We start from the raw sequence: 12,715 nt of genomic DNA, 5'->3' as shown, positions 1-12,715 counted from the left end.
TTTTAGTAGAGATGGGGTTTCACTATGTTGGCTAGGCTGGTCTTAAACTCCTGACCTCAGGTGATCCACTCGCCTCGGCCTCCCAAAGTGCTGTGTGGTCTCTTAACTGCTGCCTTAGAGTTCCTGCTGTCGTTTGGCTGCCTGACTGTTCCTGAGGTTATGATGTTATCATCCAGCCACTTGCCGATTCTTAGGAGAGCTGGGAATTCTCTGCTGTCTTAGATCCAGCCCTCTCCCCACACCTTTCTCATCTGCTCTATGCCCTTGGAGGCTGAGTTCCACTGATGACATCAGCTCAACTCCCCTGCTGGAGATTGGAGGGTGGGAGGCCACGCGGTCAGAGTCTACATTCCCCTGCTGAGCTCTGCGGGGCTGTGGTTTGGTGGGGACCGCCCTGGTCCTCTGGCTGTGCCCTTCACGCTGGCTGGAAGTCCAGTGACAATTTCCTTCTGTTGGTCGCTTTCTGCCTGTGCCAGAATGCCTCACTCTCCCCTGTAGGCTCCCTTAACTCCCCTCACACTGTTTTAAGTACTGTAGTCCCTTTATAAAAATCTGTTAGCTCGGCTTAAAAGTGTTTGTTTCCTGCTGGGAACCTGAGCCAATCCACACTCCCAGTTCCTGGGAGGAGCATCTGATTGACTGCATTTTGGTTCAGGTGTTCATCCTAGCCCAATCACCCCTGCCTGGGCTGGGGTCACACCGCACTGGTGACTGCCAGGAGCCTTGTGAACACGGCAGTTTTCATGCTAGAATAGTTTGTGTCATTGGGAATTGAGCTGGGAATGTGAGCAGCCTCACAGCTGTTAACATTTAAAAAACACACATTTTTATTTTTTAAAGTTGTAAATTATAAAATCTACCATTTTAACCATTTAAAGTACACCGTTCAGTGGCAGTGAGCACATTCACGCTGTGTATCACCACCATCCATCTCCAGAACTTTCTCATCCTCCCACACTGAAACTCCATATCCATTAAACAATAAACTCTCCCTCCAGCCCCTGGTAACCACCATTATTCTTTCCTGCTCTATGACTGACTATTCTAGGAAGCTCATTAAGAAATGCATATTAATTAGACAAGTAATATAGAAGTGCATTCTTGTAAAAAAGATGTAAACATGACACCTAAGGATAGGCTAACTTTGCCCCTCACCTGGGCTGCTTCCGGCTTAGTGATTACATGCAGAGGCTACCATGGTTACTTTAGAGTTTTGGACTCTAAGTCGTTCCTGTGAATCTGTATATATATAGGTGTGCTCTTAGAAAATAAGTGATTTCAGGCCGGGCGCGGTGGCTCAAGCCTGTAATCCCAGCACTTTGGGAGGCCGAGACGGGCGGATCACGAGGTCAGGAGATCGAGACCATCCTGGCTAACACGGTGAAACCTCGTCTCTACTAAAAAATACAAAAAGCTAGCCCGGCGAGGTGGCTGGCGCCTGTAGTCCCAGCTACTCCGGAGGCTGAGGCAGGAGAATGGCGTAAACCTGGGAGACGGAGCTTGCAGTGAGCTGAGATCCGGCCACTGCACTCCAGCCTGGGCAACAGAGCGAGACTCCGTCTCAAAAAAAAAAAGAAAAATAAGTGATTTCTTTCCCCCACATAAATGGTATACTGTATGTAGCATTCTGCAACTTGAGCTTGCTTTCGTTTTTTTTTTAAACCCAATATATTTTGGAGGACTTTCCAAATTAATAACATAGGACTATGTTCATTTTAACTGCAGCAGGATCAGCGGGAGGGCTGGTTAAAACAGACTGCTTTGCCCTACCCTGGAGTTTCTCATTCAACCGGATGGGGGCCAAAGAATGCGTCCCACGTGATGCTGCTGCTGCTGTGTTCCGGCTGCACTTCTGAGAACCACGGTTGTAGCTCAGGCTGTTGAACCATTCCCTGACTGGTAGACGCTTGGGGTGCTTCCAGTTTCTCAGTAAAATGAAGTTGCAGCGACCTCGTGCCTGCCTTCTGTGCACCTGTGCCAGCATCTTTCTCAGGAGGGTAAGGAGAGATGGAATTCTGGTCACGGGCTACATGTACCTTAAATTTCAATAGGTTCCATCAAATTGCCTCTCAGTATGGCTGTAACAATTTATAGATGAGCTTTCAAACAATATTTTTACCAAAGTTAAAAATAAATCCTGGCCGGGCGTGGTGGCTCACGCCTGTAATCTCAACACTTTGGGAAGCTGAGGCGGGTGGATCACCTGAGGTCAAGAGTTCGACACCAGCCTTACCAACATGGCGAACTCCTGTCTCTACTAAAAGTACAAAAATTAGCTGGGCATGGTGGCGGGCATCTGTAATCCCAGCTACTCAGGAGGCTGAGGCAGGAGAATTGCTTGAATCCGGGAGGCGGAAGTTGTAGTGAGCCAAGATCGCGCCACCAGATTTTGAGACAAAGTGAGACTTTGTCTCAAAAAAAAAAAAAAAAAAGTCCTATGGGAATTTTGGGCTTGTGATAAGCCAATATGTTAATTTACAATTGATTTTGTTTCTTTTTTTTTTTTTTGAGATGGAGTTTTGCTCTTGTTGCCCAGGCTGGAGTGCAGTGGTATGATCTCGGCTCACTGCAACCTCTGCCTCCAGGGTTCAAGTGATTCTCCTGCCTCAGCCTCCCAAGTGGCTGGGATTACAGGCGCCCGCCACCATGCCCGGCTAATTTTTGTATTTTTAGTAGAGACAGGGTTTCACCATGTTGGCCAGGCTAGTCTTGAACTCCTGACCTCAGGTGATCCGCCTGCCTCGGCCTCCCAAAGTGCTGGGATTACAGGCGTGAGCCACTGCGCCCGGCCAAGAATTGATTTCATCGTGGAATATTATAACATTAAAATTTACTTTTCTCATATGATAGTAATACCATGGTGATGATTTTTAAAAATTGGGAATTGTGGCTCTTCTGCCTCTGGCTGGAGTCATGACATTGGAAGAAATGATCTCATTGCTCCTTTAGGAGTGTGTGTATCTGAACATCCCACTTTGGGCAACATTGATAAGGTTTGTGCACACGGTACTTACTACGCTTTTACCTCCTGAATGAATGATTTTGTGTGTTTATTTCGAACTTCAGTTTCACAGGATAGGGAAGAAGTGGAGGGTCTACAAGGGTGGGGAGGGTATCTTCAACAGGGGTGTTTTTTTGTTTGTTTTTTTGGGGGGGTTTTTATTGCCACTCTCTCACAGCTGGTGCTCATAGTCCCTAGGAGTGGGACTATGGTGTAGGGATGAGTAGGGAGACACAGTTGAGCAACTGATTAGGACGTGAGGTGGAATGAGTCATTAACTTTCACCAGTGAAGCCATTACAGTCATCACAAAAAAGAAATGGATCTATTAAGAGCCAGGGATCTAAAAGATTTTAGCATTTGAGGGAGGGCCTTCTAGGAAGCAAGAGTGATGAAAGTGAAAGACAAATAGGTCCGTTCTAGAAACTTGCAACTCGAGCATTTTAGAACGGAGGTCCTTGAGCGGTTGGAAATCAGGTGTAAGAGATTATCTGGTGTTAGGCAACCAAAATGAGTTTTAATGAGTGGAGAGCCTATGGCAAATTCTTTTCAGGTGTCTCCACATGTTCCTTTCTCCCTCACTAGACCTGGGTTTTTCCCCCTTTTCTTTTGAGACGGGGTCTCGCCCTGTTGTCCAGGCTGGAGTGCAGTGGCATGATCGTGGCTCACTGCAGCCTCGGACTCCTGGGCTCAAGTGATCCTCCTGCTTCAGCCTCCCGAGTAGCTGGGACTGCAGGCATGCACCACCATGCCTGGATAATTTTAAATTTTTTTGTAGAGATGGGGTCTTGCTAAGTTGCCCAGATTTTGAACTCCTGGGCTCAAGCGATCCTCCCTGCTCAGCTTCCCCAAATGTTGGGATTATGGGCGTGAGCCACTACACCGGGCTGACATTCCGTTTTTGGATTTTAGAGTGCACACGTGTGTACTGGCTTTTTACTGTTGCTTGGATTTGGTGAATTTAGGGGAAACACCACCAGGGTGCTACAATTGTATTTTTTCTCACCTTCTCCAGGCCTGTTGGGATTGTCCAGGTTACTTTCTCTGGTTAGAAGTATAATACAAACGTCAATATAAAAAGCATCCACTAGGTGCCAGCCTTGCTTTGTGCAAATTTCTTTTTTGTCCTAGCCTTCTGGGAAAGCAGTTGGTTCCAGCCTCCTCCTGTCTAAACTCCCACAGAGAGTGAGGATGTGAGCTCTCTGTGCGCCAGCCCTCTGGGATTGGCTGAGAGAGTCTCCAAAGTGCTTCCAGCTCTTTTCCAGTGTACAAGTCCTGAAGCAGAACCTGAATGACTGCAACCCAGCAACAGGCATGATGAGAGGGACCTAGAGGGAATCCTGATGGGAGGAGATTAAGTCTCCAGGTGGTGGCTGCACCTCCAGTTTCCCTGGCCTGGCTGTACCCTCCCTGGACCTGACCACACTCCCCATCAGGCTACAGATGCTAACCCGACAAAGTGCCCAGCTGGCAAGAGAAGCGGCAGCAGCTCTTTAGTCTGACACAGTTGCTGAGCTTAGGAAGCTTGAATTGATGTTTCCCCCTCCTTATGTCCTTAAAAAGTGAAGTAATAGTAAGCCAAAATAAGAAAGAAATTAACCACATCATACACCAACTGCATCGATTTCCCCATAGACTTTGTCCATGAAAACCAGGAGTTTACATATGTCAATGATAGTGGGGGAGAGGGAGAAGAATATGGTTTTTCACTTCTTTTCCCAACTTAGGAAAATTTCAAATATACAGAAAAGTTAAAATAATAGTATAGGCAGTGCATGGTGGCTCATGCCTGTAATCCCAGCACTTTGGGAGGCCAAGGCTGGCAGATCACAAGCTCAGGAGATTGAGACCATTCTGGCTAACACAGTGAAACCCCATCTCTACTAAAAGTACAAAAATTTAGCTGAGCGTGGTGGTGGGCGCCTGTAGTCCCAGCTACTCAGGAGACTGAGGCAGGAGAATGGCGTGAACCCTGGAGGCGGAGCTTGCAGTGAGCCGAGATGGCGCCACCGCACTCCAGCCTGGGCAACAGAGCGAGACTCTGCCTCAAAACAAAAAACAAAAAAAAGAATAGTATAATGATCTCATACACACCACTTAAAGTAAAACACTGTTGATACAGTCATACAACCGTTAACAACGGGGTATGTTCTGAAAGATGTTGTTAGGTGAAACTGTGTCATTGTGAGAACATCATAGAGTGTACTGACATAAACCTGGATGGCACAGCCCACTACACATGTAGGATATATTGTGTAGCCTGCATTGTTTCTAGGCTACAAACCTGTGCAGTATGTTCCTGTACTGAGTTGTAGGCAGTTGGAACACAGAGAGATGTGTGTATCTAAACATACAAAAAGCACAGTAATATGGTATTGTGTTATAATTTTATGGGACGACCATCGTATATGTGGTCCAACATTGACCAAAATGTCATTATGCAGTCCATGACTATATTTTTCTTCCTCTATATTTGTGTGCATGTGTTTATTTTTGCTGATCTACTAGAAAGTAAATTGAAGGTATCATAACACTTTATTCTTAACTACTTCAGGGTGACGTGCCTAAAAATTATGACTCCTGCATAACTATAATACCATTCTTATACCTCTGAAGCTCCAAACCGTAATTCCGTAATACCATCCAATAGCCAGTTCATATTCAGTTTCTTTTCTTTTCTTTCTTTCTTTCTTTTTTTTTTTTTGAGACAGAGTCTCACTCTGTCGCCCAGGCTAGAGTGCAGTGGCACAATCTTGGCTCACTGCAAGCTCCGCCTCCCGGGTTCACGCCATTCTCCTGCCTCAGCCTCCCGAGCAGCTGGGACTACAGCACCCGCCAGCACGCCCGGCTAATTTTTTGTATTTTTAGTAGAGACGGGATTTCACTGTGTTAGCCAGGATGGTCTCGAACTCCTGACCTCGTGATCCACTTGCCTTGACCTCCCAAAGTGCTGGGATTACAGGTGTGAGCCACCGCACCTTGCCCAGTTTCTTTTCAAATCAGGATCCAGTCCACATTCACTCATTGGATTCGGTTGTCAAGTCTCCTTTAGTTAGTTTTGCTCTAAAACAGTTTCTTACCCTCTTGCCCCCTTAGTTTCTTCCGTAACATTGACACATGGAGGAGACCAGGCCAGTCGTCTTGCTGAATGCGCCACATGCTGGATTAGACCATTTCCCTAAGTGAATTTAACTCATTCCTGTACCCTCTGTCCCTCTGTATTTTCTATAATCTGGAAGTTGTACCTCGGCACTACCCAGTACAACTTTCTGGGATGACAGAAGTATTCTCTGTGCTGTCCACAATGGGGCCATTCACCACAGGTGGCCAGTGAGCACCTGAGATGTAGCCAGTGTGGCTGAGTGACAGAATTTTTAGTTTTATGTCATTTTCACTAATTTACGTTTAAATAGCCACATGTAGCTAGTGGCTATGGTCTGAAACAGCACAGGTCTTAAGCTTGATTAGATTTGACAAGACATCAAAGGTGATGCTGTATCCTTCATATTGGAACGCATCAAAAGGCAAGATAATGACAAAATCTTTCTTTTTGGAGGGGGGGAGGGTTTGAGTATGCTGTTTAGTATAAGATGAGTAGAGTGACTTGGCAGAGTTGGTGCAAAACTAAAGAGTACCAGATTCAGTTCTAGTCAGTGAGTCAGCAGCCTAGGCACTTGGGCAAAAAAATTGACCCTGCTGTCCTGAATCCTTCAAGGCCCTCTGCACATACCAGCTAGGAGCTCCAAGACTGATAACGCCACTACTTGGAGGCTTGGATAGAATCCAAGTGTCCTCAGTTTCCAGAGTGACAAGAGACTGGCCCCAGCCATCAGAGCAGTAGACAGAGGTTTTTTTTTTTTTTTTTTAAAGCTTTGAGGTATAATTTATTATTTAATTTTTAATTTTTTTTGAGGCAGAATCTTGCTCACTCTGTCACCCAGGCTGGAGTGTAGTAGCACGATCTCGGCTCACAGCAACCTCCGCCTCCTAGGTTCAAGCGATTCTCTCACTTCAGCCTCCCAAGTAGCTGGAGCACCCACCACCACGCCCAGCTAGTTTTTGTATTTTTAATAGAGATGAGGTTTCACCATGTTGGCCAGGCCGGTCTCAAACTCCTGATCTCAAGTGATCTGCCTGTCTCAGCCTCCCAAAGTGCTGGGATTACAGGCGTGAGCCACCGTGCCTGGCATGAGGAATAATTTATAATCAATAAAAATATTTTAAGTGTAAAGGTCAATTAGTTTCAACAAATTGAAGTCTACACCTGTATAGTCACAACACAATCCAGATACAGAAAATTTCTATTATCCCAAAGAGTTCCCTTGTGCACCTTCCCAGTTAATCCCAAATGTCCCTCTTTTCCCACGAGTCTGAGGCAACCAATGGCATACTTTCTATCACTATGGAATAAGTGTCTTTGCTTGAGCTTCATATAAATAACATCATACAAAGATACTCTTTGTTTCTTCTCCAACTACCATTATGTTAAGTCTCTGAAACAATATTTCCTTACAACTTAAGTAGTTTTTACAGTAGTGACATTTATCATTGATGGGATCTGCTTGTTTAATATGACTATCGTCAGAAGGGAAGTTGGGCTTATTATTCTTCCAGAAATTTTTAAAAAATCATGATTAAGGAAGAGATTTATATCATCTTATTGGAACATGTAAGTCTCACGGTTGGAGAATTTGTGGATATTGCTATATTTACTATATATACATAGGTAGTTGGGTTTTTTTTTTTTGAGACAGAGTCTCACTCTGTCACCCAGGCTGGAGTGCACTGTCATGATCTCGGCTCACTGCAAGCTCCGCCTCCCGGGTTCAAGCAATTCTCCTGCCTCAGCCTCCCAGGTAGCTCGGATTACAGGCATGCACCACCATGCCTGGCTAATTTTTGTATGTTTAGTAGAGATGGAGTTTCATCATGTTGGCCAGGCTGGTCTCGAACTCCTGACCTCATGATGCACCCACCTCGGCCTCCCAAAGTGCTGGGATTACAGGTGTGAGCCACTGTGCCCAGCCTACATATATACTCTTGATTCTGGTTTTCCAATGATGGATCCTCCCTGGTTTTGAGATTGATTGATGTTGCATGTATCTGTCGTTTGTTCTTATTGCCGAGTGGTATGTCTTGGTATGGATATGCCACAAGTAATTTATCCCTTCTGCTGGTGGAGATCTGCATTGTTTCCAGTTAAGCACTGAAGGTAGACTTTCCCTCTGTGCACTGCTTTAGTTGCACCCCATAAATTTTGATTACCTCTCCTTCTCCCTCTCCCTCTCCATCTGCCTCTCCCTTTCCTCCCCTTCCCTTTCCTTCCCTCCCCTTCCCTCCCCTTCCCTTTCCTTCCCTCCCCTTCCCTCTCCTTCCTTCTCCTTCCCTTTCCTTCCCTCTCCTTCCCTCTCCTTCCCTCCTTCCTTCCTTTCCTCCCTCCCATCCTCCCTCCCTTCCTTTTCTCTCTCTCCAGGCTCTCACGCCATTGCCCAGGCAGCTCGGCAGCCCTGACCTCCTGGGCTCAAGTGATCCTACCACCTCAGCCTCCTGAGTAGCTGGGACTACAGGTGTAAGCCACCACACCTGGCTAATCTTTAAATTTTGTTTTTTGTAGAGTTGGGGTCTCCCTAAGTTACCCAGGCTAGTCTTGAAGTCCTGGGCTCAAGTGGTCTTGCCACCTCAGCCTCCAAAAATGCTGAGTTACAGGCATGAGCCACTGTGCCTAGCCTGTGGTATTTTCATTTTAAGAATTCAGTTCTTAGTACTGTCTAATTTTTCCTTCTCTTGTTTTTCTCCTTTGACTCCTGGATTATTTAAAAGGGTGATTTAAAATTTCCAAATACATAAGGATTTTCCAAAGATTTTTTTGACATTTCTGATTAATTTTGTTCTAAGAGAACATATTTTATAGGATTTAATCCTTTATATTTATTGAGATTTGTTTTATGACTCAGTGTATGATCTATCTTGGCAAATGTTTCTTCTTTTTTTCTTTTGTTTCAGAGATGAGGTCTTGCTGTCACCCAGGCAACAGTGCAGTGGTGCCGTCAGAGTTCCCTGCAGCCTCCAACTTCTAGCCTCAAGTGATCCTCCTGCCTCAGCTTCCCAAGTAGCTAGGACTACAGGCATATGCCACCACACCTGGCTAACTTTTAATGTTTTTTTTTAGAGACGAGGTCTTGCTGTGTTGCCCAGGCTGGTCTTGAACTCCTGGCCTCAAGTGATCCTCCTGTCCTCCTGCCTTGGCTTCCCAACGTGCTGGGATGACAGTCAAGGCATACAGTGCACCCAGCTGGTGAAGGTTTCTTACGCACTTGAAAAGAATGTGCATCTGGCCGAATGCGGTGGCTCATGCCTGTAATCCCAGCACTTTGGGAGGCTGAGGTGGTCAGATCGCCTGAGGTCAAGAGTTCAAGACCAGCCTGGCCAACATGGTGAAAACTTGTCTCTACTAAAAATACAAAAATTAGCTGGGCGTGGTGGTGTGCGCCTGTAGTCCCAGCTGCTTGGAGGTTGAGGCAGGAGAATCGCTTGAATCCAGGAGGTGGAGGTTGCAGTGAGCTAAGATTGCGCCACAAAAACTCTGTCTAAAAAGAAAAGAAGGTATATCTGCTATTGTTGGGTGGAATGGTCTGTAAATATCAATGGAATCAAATTGCTTGATAGTGTCATGCAAGTTTTCTACTTTTTGTGTCTACTTCTCCCATTGCTTATTGAAATAGGTCTATTAAAGTATTCAAATATCAATGTACCTTTGTCTGTTTTTCCTTCAGTTCTGCCAGTTCTTGCTGCATGTATATTATGCTTTGTTATTGGGTATATTCACATTTAAGGCTGTTGCATCTTCTTGATGAATTGACCCTTTTGACATTATGAAATGTCCATCTTTATACCAGGGAACATTTCTTGTACTAATGTCTGCTTTGTCTAATGTAGCCACTCTGGTTTTTCAAGTGGCTTCTTATTTGTATGATGTATCTCTTTTTTTTCCTCTTTATCTGTGCTTTTAATTTCAAAGTGTTTTTCTTATAAACAGCACCTAAGTGGATCTTTTTTTTTAATTTTAATTTTAATTTTTAGTTCTGGGTTACATCTGGAGGATGTGCAGGTTGGTTACATAGGTAAACGTGTGCAATGGTGGTTTGCTGCACAGATCAACCCATCACCTACGTATTAAGCCCAGAATGCATTAGCTATTTTTCCTAATGCTCCTCCTCCCCCTCCCCACCCCCTCAGCAGGCCCCAGTGTGTGTTGTTCCCCTCCCTGTGTCCATGTGTTCTCATTGTTCAGCTCCCACTTGTAAGTGAGAATATGTGGTATTTGGTTTTCTGTTCCTGCATTGGTTGGCTGAGGATAACGGCTTCCAGCTCCATCCATGTCCCTGCAAAGGACATTGTCTCATTCCTTTTTATGGCTGCATAGTACTCCATGGTGTCTATGTACCACCTTTTCTTTATCCAGTCTATCACGGATGGGCGTTCGGGTTGATCCCGTGTCTTTGCTATTGTGAACAGTGCTACAGTGAACATATGCGTGTATGTGTCTTTATAATAGAATGATTTATATTTCTTTGAGTATATACCCAGTAATGGGATTGCTGAGTCAAATGGTATTTCTGGTTCTAGATCTTTGAGGAATCCCCACATCCTCTTCCACAATGGTTGAACTAATTTACACTCTCACCAATGGTGTAAAAGCTTTCCTATTTATCCACAGCCTCACCAGCATCTGTTGTTTCTTGACTTTTTAATAATTGATGTTCTGACTGGTGGGGTTTTGCTTTTTTATCCAATTGAACTCTTCCTTTTATTGGAATGTTTAGACTATTTTCATGTCATTTAGTTACCAGTTTGATTGGGATTAATTGTGCCACTTTGCTGTTTCTTTTCTATTCGTCTCATCGTTTTTATTGCCCTTTTCCCCCTTCTTCTCATGGCTTTTGGATTGAATAATTTTAAAATTTCACTGCATCTCCACTATTGGCTTGTCAGCACTGCTTCTTTGTGTTGTTGTTTTAGTGATGGCTCTGGGGTTTATCATGTGTGTCGCAATATGCATGGCCTTTCCCGTTCCCTAGTGAAGGCCCCGAGTTATCAACAGGGATCCCTCTTTCTGAATCGTTGGAACTCAGATGCTGTGTAAGCCCTGGGACCCCTTCAGATCACTGTTTCTCAGCAGCTCTTTGCCTGGCTTCCTGGAATTGTACCTTCTTGTGCACCTCTGAGTAAAGACTCAAGAGGACTCCCAGGCAGACTTTTGGTGTTTTTTTGGAGAAGACTTTCTGCCTACCTCCCTCTTCTCTAAGAGCAGCTGCCTCAACTTTTCTGGATTCCAGTCACTGTCTCCTCAATACCACTAGATTGGGATGCCCCTTCCCTGCTCCATGGTCTAGAATGCCTGATTCCTGGAGGCCTCACTTCCTCTGTTACCATTCTCTCAGGAATCGCAGGGCTGCCTGTAATCCAGTGTCTGAAAATAATTGTTTCACACTTTATCCAGTTTTCTCATTGTTTCTTCTGAGAGGGTATTTGGTCCATGTTATTCCATCATGTCAGAAACAGAGGGCTCACTTATCTTTTTTTTTTTGAGACAGAGTCTCCCTCTGCCACCCAGGCTGGAGTGCAATGGCATGATGTCGGCTGACTGCAACCTCTGCCTCCCAGGTTCAAGCGATTCTCCTGCCTCAGCCTCGCGAGTAGCTAGGATTACAGGCATGCGCCACCACGCCTGGCTAGTTTTCGTATTTTTATTAGAGATGGGGTTTCACCATGTTGGCCAGGCTGGTCTCAAACTCCTGACCTCAGGTGATCCGCCCACCTCAGCATCCCAAAGTGCTGGGATTACAGGCATGAGCTTACTTAATTTTTTTCTTTTTTCTTTTCTTTTTTTTTTTTTTTGAGACGGAGTCTCGTTCTCTCGCCAGGCTGGAGCGCAGTGGTGTGATCTCAGCTCACTGCAATCTCCACCTCCTGGGTTCAAGCGATTCTCCTGCCTCAGCCTCCCGAGTAGCTGGGACTACAGGCACGCACCAATGGGCCCAGCTAATTTTTGTATTTTTAGTAGAGACAGGGTTTCACTATGTTGGCCATGATGGTCTCAATCTCCTGACCTCATGATCTGCCCACCTCAGCCTCCCAAAGTGCTGGGATTACAGGTGTGAGCCACCGTGCCTGGCCAAATTATTGTAATAATTTAAGAATGTATATAAATAATCCATGTTTACAGTAGAAAAATCTTGAAATAACAATTGAAGCAAGAATTACCCACAATCCCCTGCATCCTGATATAGGCAAAATTAATGTTTTAGCATATATCCTTCCAGACTTTTTTATGTGTCTATGTATCTATAAATATAAAAACAAGACCATATCATCCACACCACATGATGGTTTATAATGGCTGCCTACTCCTCAAGAGCGCAGGAGAAATGGCACCCGTTTTTCATGTGTATTATGACAGCTCATGAGTTTCACAGGAAAGCCTACTGCATTTCAGAGATGTTTGTTAGGCTCTGGACTGGAGAAATTTCATGTGTAAAAGAAAGCTATATATGTTTTATTTTTTAAAGTCTGCAAGTCTGCAAATGTAAAAGGTTTCAAGAGGAAGAATTTTATTTCATTAAAAAAAAGGAAAGCAGGCCGGGCGCGGTGGCTCAAGCCTGTAATCCCAGCACTTTGGGAGGCCGAGACGGGCGGATCACGAGGTCATGAGATC

This window comes from Colobus angolensis, unplaced genomic scaffold, assembly GCF_000951035.1.
Source record: "Colobus angolensis palliatus isolate OR3802 unplaced genomic scaffold, Cang.pa_1.0 Scaffold413, whole genome shotgun sequence".
NCBI lineage: Eukaryota > Metazoa > Chordata > Mammalia > Primates > Cercopithecidae > Colobus > Colobus angolensis.
This window is presented reverse-complemented; position numbering follows the sequence as displayed.